This window comes from Strigops habroptila, chromosome 2 (genome assembly GCF_004027225.2).
Source record: "Strigops habroptila isolate Jane chromosome 2, bStrHab1.2.pri, whole genome shotgun sequence".
NCBI lineage: Eukaryota > Metazoa > Chordata > Aves > Psittaciformes > Psittacidae > Strigops > Strigops habroptila.
Window position 1 is genome coordinate 117943988 of NC_044278.2, and position 12071 is coordinate 117956058.

Consider the following 12071-nt stretch of genomic DNA (forward strand, 5'->3'; position numbering starts at 1 on the left):
GTATAATTTAAAGTAGCTCTTTCTAGGTAGTGGTTCACCCACTTTAATTGCATACAGGTTTTTTAGAGTGAAATATCAAAGACCTCATTTGTCTTTCTCTGCAAGGGTTCCTCACCTGGCAGAACTGTTTTGCCAAAAGAAAACTCATTTCTTATCTGTGTTATGAAAACTTGCTATAATATATAAGTAGGCAAATTGCTTTTTCAATTTCTTTTAAGAATTTTCTGAAATTTCTCATCCCTTATTTATTTTCACCTTAAATCTTTTCTTAACTTGCTTTAAGAACTCTTGAAATTCTCCATTTTCCCTGTTAAGCTTTTCCTAAATGTCTCGTTCTCCTTCTCCCAGCCTCTTACAATTCAAGAGTTGTCAAAACCAGTTTCTTTAGTGAGTAAAGACTGAACATTGGTTTGTGTGTGGGTTTTTTTTTTTTTTTTAACTATGCTTGGTTTATATTACAGCATCTACTATAAGTTAAGAACTCTACCAAGCGTATTTTGATAGAAAATGCCATTGATCCCAGCAGGAAAACGCTAGAAAAAAAATAAACCACAACTTGATTAAGGCAGAATGCAACTATCTAGGGCTTTTCTTTAAGTACCTTAATTTCTCTTGCCTTATCAACACTCAGATTTGTTTCCATTAAGTAGTGATTATTTTTCATCCATTGGCAGCCTCCTCACCTTGAACACAGCATTGTTAGTTGTGGCTGAATAGATGTTCTTAGGGACTGCTTCAGATCATGGCAGCTTGTACGTGTCCTGCTCTGTATTATAACTAACATGATATGTTACAAAAGTAAAAGGAAGATCAGACTACTGGGTACAGTGGCCTCTAAAGAGCAATGGATTCAATATCATTGCTGTTGTGTAATTAATATCAAGAGCAATTCACTGTGAATAATATGAAAATAGATTTCTCCCTCCACGTTCTGGGCTTGAAGAGTGTTTTATTAGATGTTACACTATTAAAAATGAGCCAAATTTATTGTCCAGTCATTAAATTAACATGATCTTTTTCTACCCCCAAGACTGGGTGGGTTTGGTAGCTAGTGCCATATGTAAATGGGCATAATAAACAGGTGTAGCTGCCTCATTTCCTTCTTTGCTTCAGATGGTTTTTTAATAGCTGTTCAGGTTGCTACATGATAAGTAATATTTTATGCCATGGGAGATAGTACAGGAAAAATAGTAACACACAAGACCCTAAATATGGCTATTTGAGCTGGCAATTCTTTGTTGAAAGTGTCATTAAGAACTGAGCTGTATTTAATACTTTAATAGAAATGTGTCAGAGATATGACAATGAACTGTTAGTGTTGTAAATAGGATTTTGCACTCTCTTCTTTCTTCCAAGAATTCATCCAGCTCGTACAGAAAATGTTCTCAGCAAATAAAAGCCCAGCCAACAGTTTCTCAGGGATGCTGCTGATGTTAATTAAATTGGCCCTTGTATTGTCCTCTGCAAACTTACCCTTTTATACTCCTGTAAACAAATCTCAGATTAATTCTCTGACATATTACTGTAAGGAAAATGTGGAGCAACTTCAATGATCTCCAAGGGTCAGAGCCTCTACTCACTGAAAGTCCAGGGTAAATTCACTGCTGTCATTGGTATTACCTTGAGTTCATACTGCTATAAATGAAAATAAATTTGATATTAAAATTTATATTAATAGTAGAAGTAATATGAAGGAAGTCTCTTCAGCCATGATCCAGATGTCATAGGATCATAGAATGGTTTGGGTTGGAAGGGAACTTAAAGACCTTCTAGGTCCAATCCCCCTGCCGTGGTATGTAGCACCTTCTTTTAAAGTACTCTGTTCAATGGAAAGAAAACATTAAACATGCCAAAGAGGTCACAGAAAATCTGTCATAAAGTTTAAGTAAGAGGAAAACCTGCAGATTTCATTTTTGTAGATATAATTGATTATTCCCAGCTCTACTAATTCTGTCTTACTCAAAAGTGGAACAAAAACCGATGGTTAATTACTGCTTATGTATTGTGTGGACTTGATCATATATGTAGCCAGACTTTCAGAGTGTATGTTTGCAGATACCATCATCAACCAGAAATTGCTGTAAAATAATATGCAGAATATGTCTGTTTGGGGAAAGGAGAAATGTTGCTCTGGGATGTTTTTGCAAGCAAATGTTGGTATTTGTATGTAAAAAAAAAAAAAAAAATAATAAAAAAATTGCAGAATTCCTGGAGGCAACTTTTCATGTGAACTTCTAAAAAGGAAAGAAAATTTAAGGTAATTTTTTACATTCAGGATCACTCAGTGTTTTTATCTGGAAATAACATTAAGGTTGATGGAGTCCTGGTGCCCACAAAAAGCAAGGCTAACTTCAAAATTAGATCAGGTTGCTCAAGACTTTTTTCAACCATGTTTTGAATATCTCCAAGCCTGGAAATGTCACAATTCAGCTTGTTCTATTTTCCAGTGCTTGCCTACCATCATGACAAAGAAGTTTTTCCTTGTATTTGTGTGATATTTGCTGTGTTCCACCTTGCATCTTATCCTGTCATTGCATATCATAGAATCATAGAATACTTGCGGTTGGAAAGGACCTTAAGATCATCTAGTTCCAAACCCCTGCCATGGGCAGGGACACGTTGCAATAAACCCTGTCATCCAAGGCTCTGTCCAGCCTGGCCTTGAACACTGCCAGGGATGGAGCATTGATCACTTCTTTGGGCAACCTGTGCCAGCACCTCACCACCCTTGCAGTAAGGAAAATCTTCCTTATATCCAACCTCAACTTCCGCTGTTTAAATTTAAGCCCATTCCCCCTTGTCCTATCACTACAGTCCCTGATGGAGAGTCCCTCTCCAGCATCCTTGTTGGCCCCCTTCAGATGTTGGAAGGCTGCTGTGAGGTCTCCATGCAGCCTTCTCTTGTCTATAAGCATGTAGTTGCTAGCTGAAGATGGCAATACAATCTCCTTCTAAAGTCACAGAATCAGAGAATAATTTAGGTTGGGGGTCTTCTAGTCCAACTGTCTTCTCAAAGCAGGTCTAATTAGATCAGATTGCTCAGGACTGTCTCCAGTGAAGTCTTGAGCACACCCAAAGATAAAGGTTTCACAGCCTTCCTGGAAATCCTGCTCCAGTATTTGACCACTCTCCAATTAAAAACCAGGAAAAACGTAAATCCTTGAAGAGATCCCTCTGATCATATTCAGTTAGCTGATTCACACACTTACACGCTTTGACGCTGTTAAGAAGCATCTTTTTCTCCCCTTCTCATTTAAGGTAAATGCTGTAAGTATCTGAATCTAGACAATGTGAGTCTCTCTTCCAAACTTGAAAGACACATCTCGACTCCGTAAAATTGAATGGTTCAGTAGAACCAGCATTTCTCCTTAGATCCATAGTGCGATCCTTTTAAAAGTGATAAATGCTCCATGCCTGGCAGTGTTCAAGGCCAGGTTGGGCAGGGCCTTGGGTGACATGGTCTAGGGTGAGGTGTCCCTGCCTATGGCAGGGGGGTTGGAGCTAGATGATCTTAAGGTCCTTTCCAGCCCTAACTATTCTATGATTCTATTGTTGGGCCATAAATTGCATTAGTTTCCAGTTATGGATTATCTAATTTACAATGTTTAACAATAAAAATAAATAAAAAAGATGATGGATCTCTAATTAAATTAAGTGAGCATCTTTATATTATGATAATAAAGATGTAATGAATATTAATGTAAATATTTAACATACGTGCATATGTGTTTGAGATTTCTGCCTGCCCATGTGCATGTACAAAACTGCACAAAGTATCCAGGGAGTAAAAATGAGGCCCTCAATATTGGGAAAGGCATTTTTATAAAGGTAATAATGTAGTTAGCATCATGTCATGTAGTGCAATTGATAGCAGTATTCAAAATTAATGGACTTTGTAGTGCAGTGGATTAATGCACTCTGTGTACATTGTATAAATCTTCCAGTCTGAATTTCATCTGGAATCCAGAACTAGACTGAATATAAATGGCAGAGAAAGATTTTTTAGTCTCTAGGCTGTACTGAAAGTGGTACAATATTTTATAAGCTGACATTATTCATAAATAAAATTTATTAGCAGCAGGTTTGTCTAGAATTCAGCAGCATGTCCTAAGAAAATCCACGTAAATGGCTTTTAGAGTTTTCATGTTTTTCTCATTATTCTCAGCTAATAAGCTGTTTTGTGTGTTTTATGAAATGTGATGCTAAATGGTTAGAAGGCTAAGTGAATGTCCTTTAAAATGCTGATTATATTGTTTCTTTCTGTGCTAGAGTCAGTTATACCTTGCTATTGAAGACTGGAAATGTATGAATGAAATTCTGGTCTCAGGAAACCATGTTATTCATAACAAATACTTTAATAATTATGCCACTTTGCATTTACACAGTTATAAGAAAATCAGAACCTAGCATCACATTTTAGTTATGCTATGGAAAATAATGCAACTCAGAGAAGAAATAGTTCCTATAAGTAATAAAGTAATATCGATATCTTTTCCTTTAGCATTATCTTATAGTATCAACTTATTCTCATAAATTTGAAGACTTCCAAAAATCAGTGATTCTGAGACTTTTGCCCCAGACAGTATGCAATACGTATCTATTTTCAGTAGTCTCATTACTCAGCATACTTAAGTACGTAGACAGAGAGGCGATAGTCTTCTTCATTAGTGTCAAAACCAGTATCCATTATAATGAGCTATTTTAGCTTCCCACCCGTGCACTGGAAGTGGCCTTCTCTTCAGTACCCTGGAGCAAAGCCAGCTAATCTTGCTTTCTCTGCCAGCTAGGATTTTCCTTACAGAAGGAGAATTCCTAGGAGTTTTATTAGCTCAGCATTAAGATAACAGGTCAATGCAAAGGAGCTATGCTGGGACTCAAAGATTTAGATCAAAGTAGCTTGTAGCCCGTCACATTATACGGGATTCAATCTTACTTGCAAATTGTCTTTTCAACATTTTTCCTGCCAGGATGCTGTGGTTCACCTTTTGTCAACCAGCATCCCCAAGTCCTTCTCAGGGCTGCTCTCAATCCATTCTCTTACCAGCCTGTAGTTGTTCTTGCAGGTGCAGCTTGGCCTAGTTGAACCAGATCAGACTGACTTCCTGGGGCTTTTTGCCCTTTGGAACATTTTCCCATGGGATCATGCCTAACAGTTGTCTAAAAAATGGTAGTTTGATCTCCTGAAGTGCCAAATGTCTTTATTTTCCTACTCACCTTCTTCAGTTCTCTCAGCAGTTTAAATGCTGTGATCTCAAGTTCACTGCAGCCAACTGTCACATCCCTGGATATTATTGCATTCATTACATTACATCCCTGAATCATTATTACATTCATGAGTAGCAGATCCAGATCCCATTTATTTCTTATGCCACGTGTGCAGTAAAAGCTACTCCATTCAACCCACCAACAGCTGTGCTAAAATAATCTAGAAATGTCCGGGATTGCTGTGCCCTGCTTTGTGACCTTCCTAGCAAATATGGTTAAAGTCTTCCATGAGAACCAAGACTAGTGATCAGGACATTTCAAGGAGGCTTCATTCATTATCCCGTTTTGATTAGGCTATCTCTAGCAGATGCATGACACAGCTTCCTTTTTTCCTTATGACTTTCCCTCTGATCCTGACCCAAAAGGTCTCAGCAGGTCTCACCACCTTTGCAGGACTCTGTATGTTCTATCCATGCACATGCTGTCCATCCAAACATGTTCCATGTGTGCATCCACCCTTGTATCCATCCACCACCACACTCCTGTGTTACAGGTTATCCTGCCAGTGGCTCCATAGTTGTGCAGTTACACGCAAACTTCTAAGAAAAACATCCTATCTGATTTCCCCTGCATTGTTGATGTGCCCTTGGGATAGGCCTGGAGTTTCTTAAACATCATTTTCTTTGTCTGAATTACCAGATTATTGTCATACAATGCTCTGGTAATAAATATGCATTGCATTTTAGACTATTTTCCACTTGTTTTCCCAACTTAATTCTCTCCATCAGAATACATGCTTCAGAAGCTGCAGTTAAGGGCCTTTAGTTATACAGATAACTTCTGTTCTCTTAACTTTCGCTATTAAACTTACTGTTTTCTGTCATATGGTACCTTTCTGTCTTGAAAAGTTTGTTACAATCCTTGAGCCTGGGTTACACTACCATATGAAGGAGTCATATGGCGTCACAATCTGGGAACTGGATGGAGACCACTGGATCATGTCACATAGCTTGAATACCAGCTTCTAGTCACTGGTAACATAAGAGTGAAAAGATCTTCTAATCTGCTCTCACTACTTCAAGCCATGAAGTTTGTTCTTAGTATTGCTTTACATCCTGGTTCTTAACTGACAGAAGTGAAATCTGTGTGGAAGGAATGGAAATTATTCAGATGCATTATATTTGCATCCCATGGTTGGTACCTTTCCTAACGTTACTGTATTAGTGATATATAGATCTATCACAACACATGCTACTGCGCTCTGTATTTCAAGACTGAAAAGAAAAAGTAAGATGAATCTAGATATTAGCATTCTCGTGGGCTTGGCCAGCAATATTTCAGCTTAGGTAAACGGGAGCTTTGCCTAATTTATTGGTTCTCATTATATCTGGTGTGTAGAAGCTGAATTCCCCTCTGCTTGGAAAATTCCCCATCTGCCTGGAAAATGACCTTTTCGGCTCTGCAAATCAGTCTAGCAGAAGGGACATAGCTGATTAATATTATAGAAAAATTACTTCACTTGTCACCGACTAAATTGTCATGATTTTGACCCATTTTTTAAATTAGTTAACGTTTGCTTCCTTTCTCATGTTTCATGCATAATTCATTTGGATTCTCACAATACTTTTGCTGTGCTTCCACAGTGAGGATGTTTTGTATAGTCACTCTTAAGAGCAGTAGTAACACAACATTTGTCAAAGTGTCATAGTGAACAATGAGACCTCATTATATGTCACTCAGAGAGTTGAATGAAAAGTGATGCTACATCTAGGCAATTGTGTACCTAAATCATGGAAGGTGAAAGATGGAAAACAAGTTTTCATTGCTTTGATTATATTCCAGTTTGATTTGTTCTCTGAAAGCTCTCGAATAAGTCAGTGTTAATACTCTTGGTCTTGATCCCGCTCTGCTGGAGTTAGTGGGAATTTCACTAGTGATTTCACTGGGAACAGAAATAAAATCCAAGTGAATGAAATTACTCGTGTAAGAGTTTGCAAGGTAAGATCCTCTAGGACAGAAGCTGTCAGTTCTTTTTTGCACCGCACAGCACTGAAGATATTCTTCATGTTAGACCAAAAAGAGTTGAACACCGCATGCCTTATGGCATTGCTATACTGCAGTCCCCCCCCAGAATAAGAGGTCATTACTCAGATAGGAAAAAAACAGGCAGTATGAACAGTTCGGTTTGACTACTCGAGTGTACATTGGAAGTTATAATTTGTAATGCCAAAAAAGGTACTGAACATTTGCACCCTGTCTTTGGAAACACGGCTTTTTCTGTGACTATTTCCTTTTCACCTTGCCTAACTATCTAGATCTATGACTTTTTCTTATGGATGGGATGCTTTGCTACTATGGTGATAAAGTGTACCCACCAATCCTGGAGACAAAGAACAGTAATTTTGTCTATGTATTGATTATATCCTAAGTATTCAAACTGCATGCACTCTTTTCTCGAAGTTAAAATTTGCTCTCATTCCATCAAATTCATCTCTTCAACAGAAGAATGGACAGAATCAAATGTTCATCATCAACATACAACATTCAACAACAAAGTAGACAATATAAAATAGACTTTCTTAAGTGAGAGTATCCTCACCCTGGAGTGTAGAAGAGAAGAAGCTTCTTTCCCTAGAGCACAAGTTACTTCTATGGCTGTGGGGTTAATCAAGGCTTCCCAGCAGCATGAATTGTCTTCATGAAGCAAATTCAGTAGAGAAGTTTTTATGTGATCAAATACAGTAAAAAAACCAGGAGTTAATCCAAGGATGACAATGTAAAAACATAAGCATAAGCTTTACCATGTCGATATACAGCCACACTGTCAGTCATTGTCAAAATTATCAAGCGTAGCAGCATATCACATCTTTTCCTGTCAAAATGTTCCTTCTGACAAAGGTCAGTGCCTTCATGACATAAATCTGTTATCCTATTATTGTCATAAGTATCATGAGATGAAACGAGTTGAGTCAAATGTTTGGAACAGATAGAGTCAATGCAACTTAATTCAGGAAAGGGCCATATTTCCCTTTTCCCTTTGTCAGACTGCCAGCCAGCAGCATGAGCGTTCCCTCTCACAATCTGTTTGTGTTCCAGTGAGTAATAGCTTTTTACTGGCCTGGAAAATGACTATCCCATTACTAGGAAAGTGCATTCATGGGATCAAGTGCCTTTTGAATGGTTATGAACATTGTGTCCTTTAAATAGACCAGACGGCTTCAGATGAAAACTTTAAAACTATGGCCAATCTGTTGGAAAATTAAAAATATAGTAAATCCAGTGCTGAAGTCAGGCATATTTATGAGGAACTCAAATATACAGCCACTTAAAATAGTTTGTTACTCAGTGGAATTTATGAGGGGTATTTCTTCCCAAGAGCCAACATCTCCAATAAGTCACGTATGTTTGTGATAGATGGAAAAGGAAGAAAACTAGTAATATGAGGCATAAATTATGTCAAATTGCTCACAGCAGTGTTTTGTTTCACATCTATTTGAAAATATCCCAGATCATCATAAAAACTGTGAGCATGATTCTCTTCCCAGTAACACCAAGGTGAACTAGGAGTAAAGCAACAGCAATCAATAAATGCATATGAATGTAAAGCTATGGCAAATTCTAGGGCAGTCCAGCTTACCGGATATAAACATATGTTGGTTAAAACACATATATATCTCGTGAGACACGACTTGGAACATTTTGTGCAGTTCTGGTGTCCTCAACATAAGAAGGTCATGGAGCTGTTGGAGCAAGTCCAGAGGAAGCCACCCTGAAGGATGATCAGGGGCTGGAGCACCTCTCCCGTATGAAGACAGGCTGAGAAAGTTGGGGCTGTTCAGCCTGGAGAAGAGAAGCTGCGTTGGGACCTCAGAGCAGCTTCCGGTACCTGAAGGGGGCCTACAAGGATGCTGGAGAGGGACTCTTCATCAGGGACTGTAGTGATAGGACAAGGGGTGATGGGTTCGAACTGAAACAGGGGAAGTTCAGGTTAGATATAAGGAAGAACTTCTTTACAGAACTACACAGAACAGTGAGGGTGGTGAGGCGCTGGCGCAGGGTGCCCAAGGAAGTTGTGAATGCTCCATCCCTGGCAGTGTTGAAGGCCAGGTTGGATGGAGTCTTGGGTGACATGGTTTAGTGTGAGGTGTCCTTGCCCATGGCAGGGGGTTGGAACCAGATGATCTTAAGGTCCTTTCCAACCCTAACTATTCTATGATTCTATGATTGATTCTATGAACATGCGTTAACACGTGTCAGGAAGTGGAAATGATAGATAGCAAGTTTTCTGGATGGGACTACCCTTTTTCTTACAAACAACAAGAAGACTGGACTAAGTCTGCTGCCTCCCAGAGCTGATTCCTAAATTGTGTTCACGTGATCCAGAATTTATTTCAACATAATCATTAAAATGTTATAGCCACGCTAAAAATAAACTTAAGGAAATGGGGGAGGACAGTGACCTGGAATTTACACACTAGTGTAAATTGTAAATTCTAGTGTTGAGTTGGAAGAATGTTATTATTCAGTCACAGAATACAGAATTGCAGTGTTAGAGAACTGATTGGACTATTTTTCATCTCTTACTGGTTAACTCTGTGATCTACACTAAATTACTTTTTTAGGTTGAAAATCAAACAAAAGCATTGCAGATTTCGTATATACAACACCTGCAGATCCCTCCTGAGTGAATGGCCTCCAGGATTTACAATTCTAATAATAGGAATCTTAAAAAGGAATGATAGAAAAAGTGTATTGTTTGCTTGACAGTCCCTTATCTTCCTTTAGAAGCTGTAAATGGAAAAATACAGAAACTTAAAATCAAAACAAAAAATGCAGTCAGCCTTAGATAAAATAGAGAAAACATGGTCAATCCCATCTTTACTCCCTAGAGAAATGCATTTAGAGCGTAATTCCCATCCACATCTGTTTCAAATACCCCAGTCCTGGTCTTGCCTCCTCCTCCCCCTGCAGTTAATAAAACTGGAGAAATTTTTCTGGTGAATGTACTTTCCCCACAACTTCCTTCCTCAAGATATTTTATGGGTTCCAGTTGTAGCTTTAACATCCTTGTTGGTCATGTTCCCTTTAATTATTGTTTCTCCATGGTGTAGCTGCTAGAAATCAATGCCTCAACACACTTAACACACAGTAAGGGACAAGCAGGCATCACAACTTGCATGGGAAGGTACAGGATAACATCAGAGAAGTCTTTTGTCTGAGGTCTTCAGCTTTGTAAGAAGGTGCTGGTAGGGTATTTCTGAATTCTGCAATTAAATTAAAGCAAAATGAGGAGTAAAGGGGGAAGCAGGAACTTGGATCTACCTCTGTGAGCAGTAAATTTGAGGAGGTCAAGGTTGAACTTTGTATTTGGCTACTGGTTACCTGGAAAAATATGTTCTAAAAGGGTTTTAACATGGGTGCTGTAACTTAGATGCTTATTCTGTAATAACTGGGGTGGGAAGTTTGCTTTTATGGGCTCATGCTGTCAGTGTCTTAGGACATGTTTGTGTAAGGAAACTGAAGGTGAATCAGTGATAATTCAGTTTCTTACTTTCAGGCTTTTTCATCCATCCGAGAACAATCAGTGATGCATGTCTGAGTCATTGACAACAAACCTATTAGTATTATTATTATTATTACTAGTACTAGTAGTAGTATAAGAACCTCAAAACTGGTTCTTACAATACTTCATTTGGTCATTTCATCATGGAAACATGGAGGCCAAGGTATCTGAGTGAGAAGTTCTCCTATCAGAACTGAAAGAACTTGTTAGAGGGCAGGGGCAAGGCTTAAAACACATTCATTTTTACTTTTCTCTGAAGTCAGACATGAGGCCTCTTTTGTAACTGTTTTGATGGTCATGTCTGGTTTCAGACATATTTTGTAGCAATATGTTTTAGAAGCTTAATAAGAAGCTTATGAAGAAGTAAGTGTTTCTTAATGAGTTTTACGTTTTCTTTCCTTCAACTTTATTCAGTTTCCTGTTGCTCTTATATCAAGACTAAAACCTGAGAAGTAACACCAACAGTTTGCTCCTTTCATCACTCTTGGGGTTACATGCCTTTATTTTTTACTGATTGTCTTAAAATGGCATGAAGTACAATAAGATAATTATTTGTAATATTTTTAACTTAATTCTTATTTTAGCCTCTAAGAATCTGAAATTTTTAGATTCATTCATCTCAGGCACTCATTAAATATGAAAGTAAAATAATGAATGATGAAAAAAGCTGTGGAACAACAACAAAAAATCTTCCAGAAATCCAGAGAGAAGGTTCAGCTGTTGATTTGAAATCAGTTGTTCTATTACTTGTATCATAGAAGATAAAGACCAGAAAGCATTTCAATCATTATTAATTTCCTTTGCCATTTCTGATGCCATATATAAGCAAATTTCATATGCAGATCAGACTTGATCAGACAAGAAAATTAATATTAGCAGCAAATACGTGAAAATATTAATCCAAAGTTGGGGTTAACCAAAGGCTGGGGAGGATGATGTTTATTGTGATGTATTGCTGATGTATTGCTGGCATATGAAGTTCTCACCAGACTGGCTATTTTCAGGTATTCCACAATCATAGTTTTGATCACAGTCTTTATTTATAGATATATGCCTTTTTGTTTTTCTCCTTAGGAAGTTGGCTGCATTTTCATAGGATTTGTTCAGACATCCTGCTGGCTTTATTGAGGTAAGAGTACTAGATGTGGATGATTTATGTTTTAAAAACATCACCTTAGATGTATAACTGAGTATAAAATCAATTAAGAGTTCATTGTTCATGGATGATTTATTTTGTTGTGCGGGAGAGACAGGTTGTGTGAGAGGAAGAAATGTTGTCAAATGAAAGGAGTGGATAAAGCTA

General features: G+C 37.9%; 1 protein-coding gene across 3 annotated transcripts in view; it reads left to right on the forward strand.

Annotated features, from left to right (window-relative positions):
- Window positions 1-12071, forward strand: part of TENM4 (teneurin transmembrane protein 4) — a 1610848-nt gene that overhangs the window by 495278 nt on the left and 1103499 nt on the right. For 2 of the 3 annotated variants that reach the window (XM_030476261.1, XM_030476262.1), the window contains exon 4: window positions 11843-11897. The exons of the other annotated variant lie outside the window; for it this stretch is intronic. The gene's annotated coding sequence lies outside the window, so the exon portion shown is untranslated. The remainder of the gene's footprint in view (window positions 1-11842; window positions 11898-12071) is intronic. 3 annotated transcript variants of the gene reach the window in all.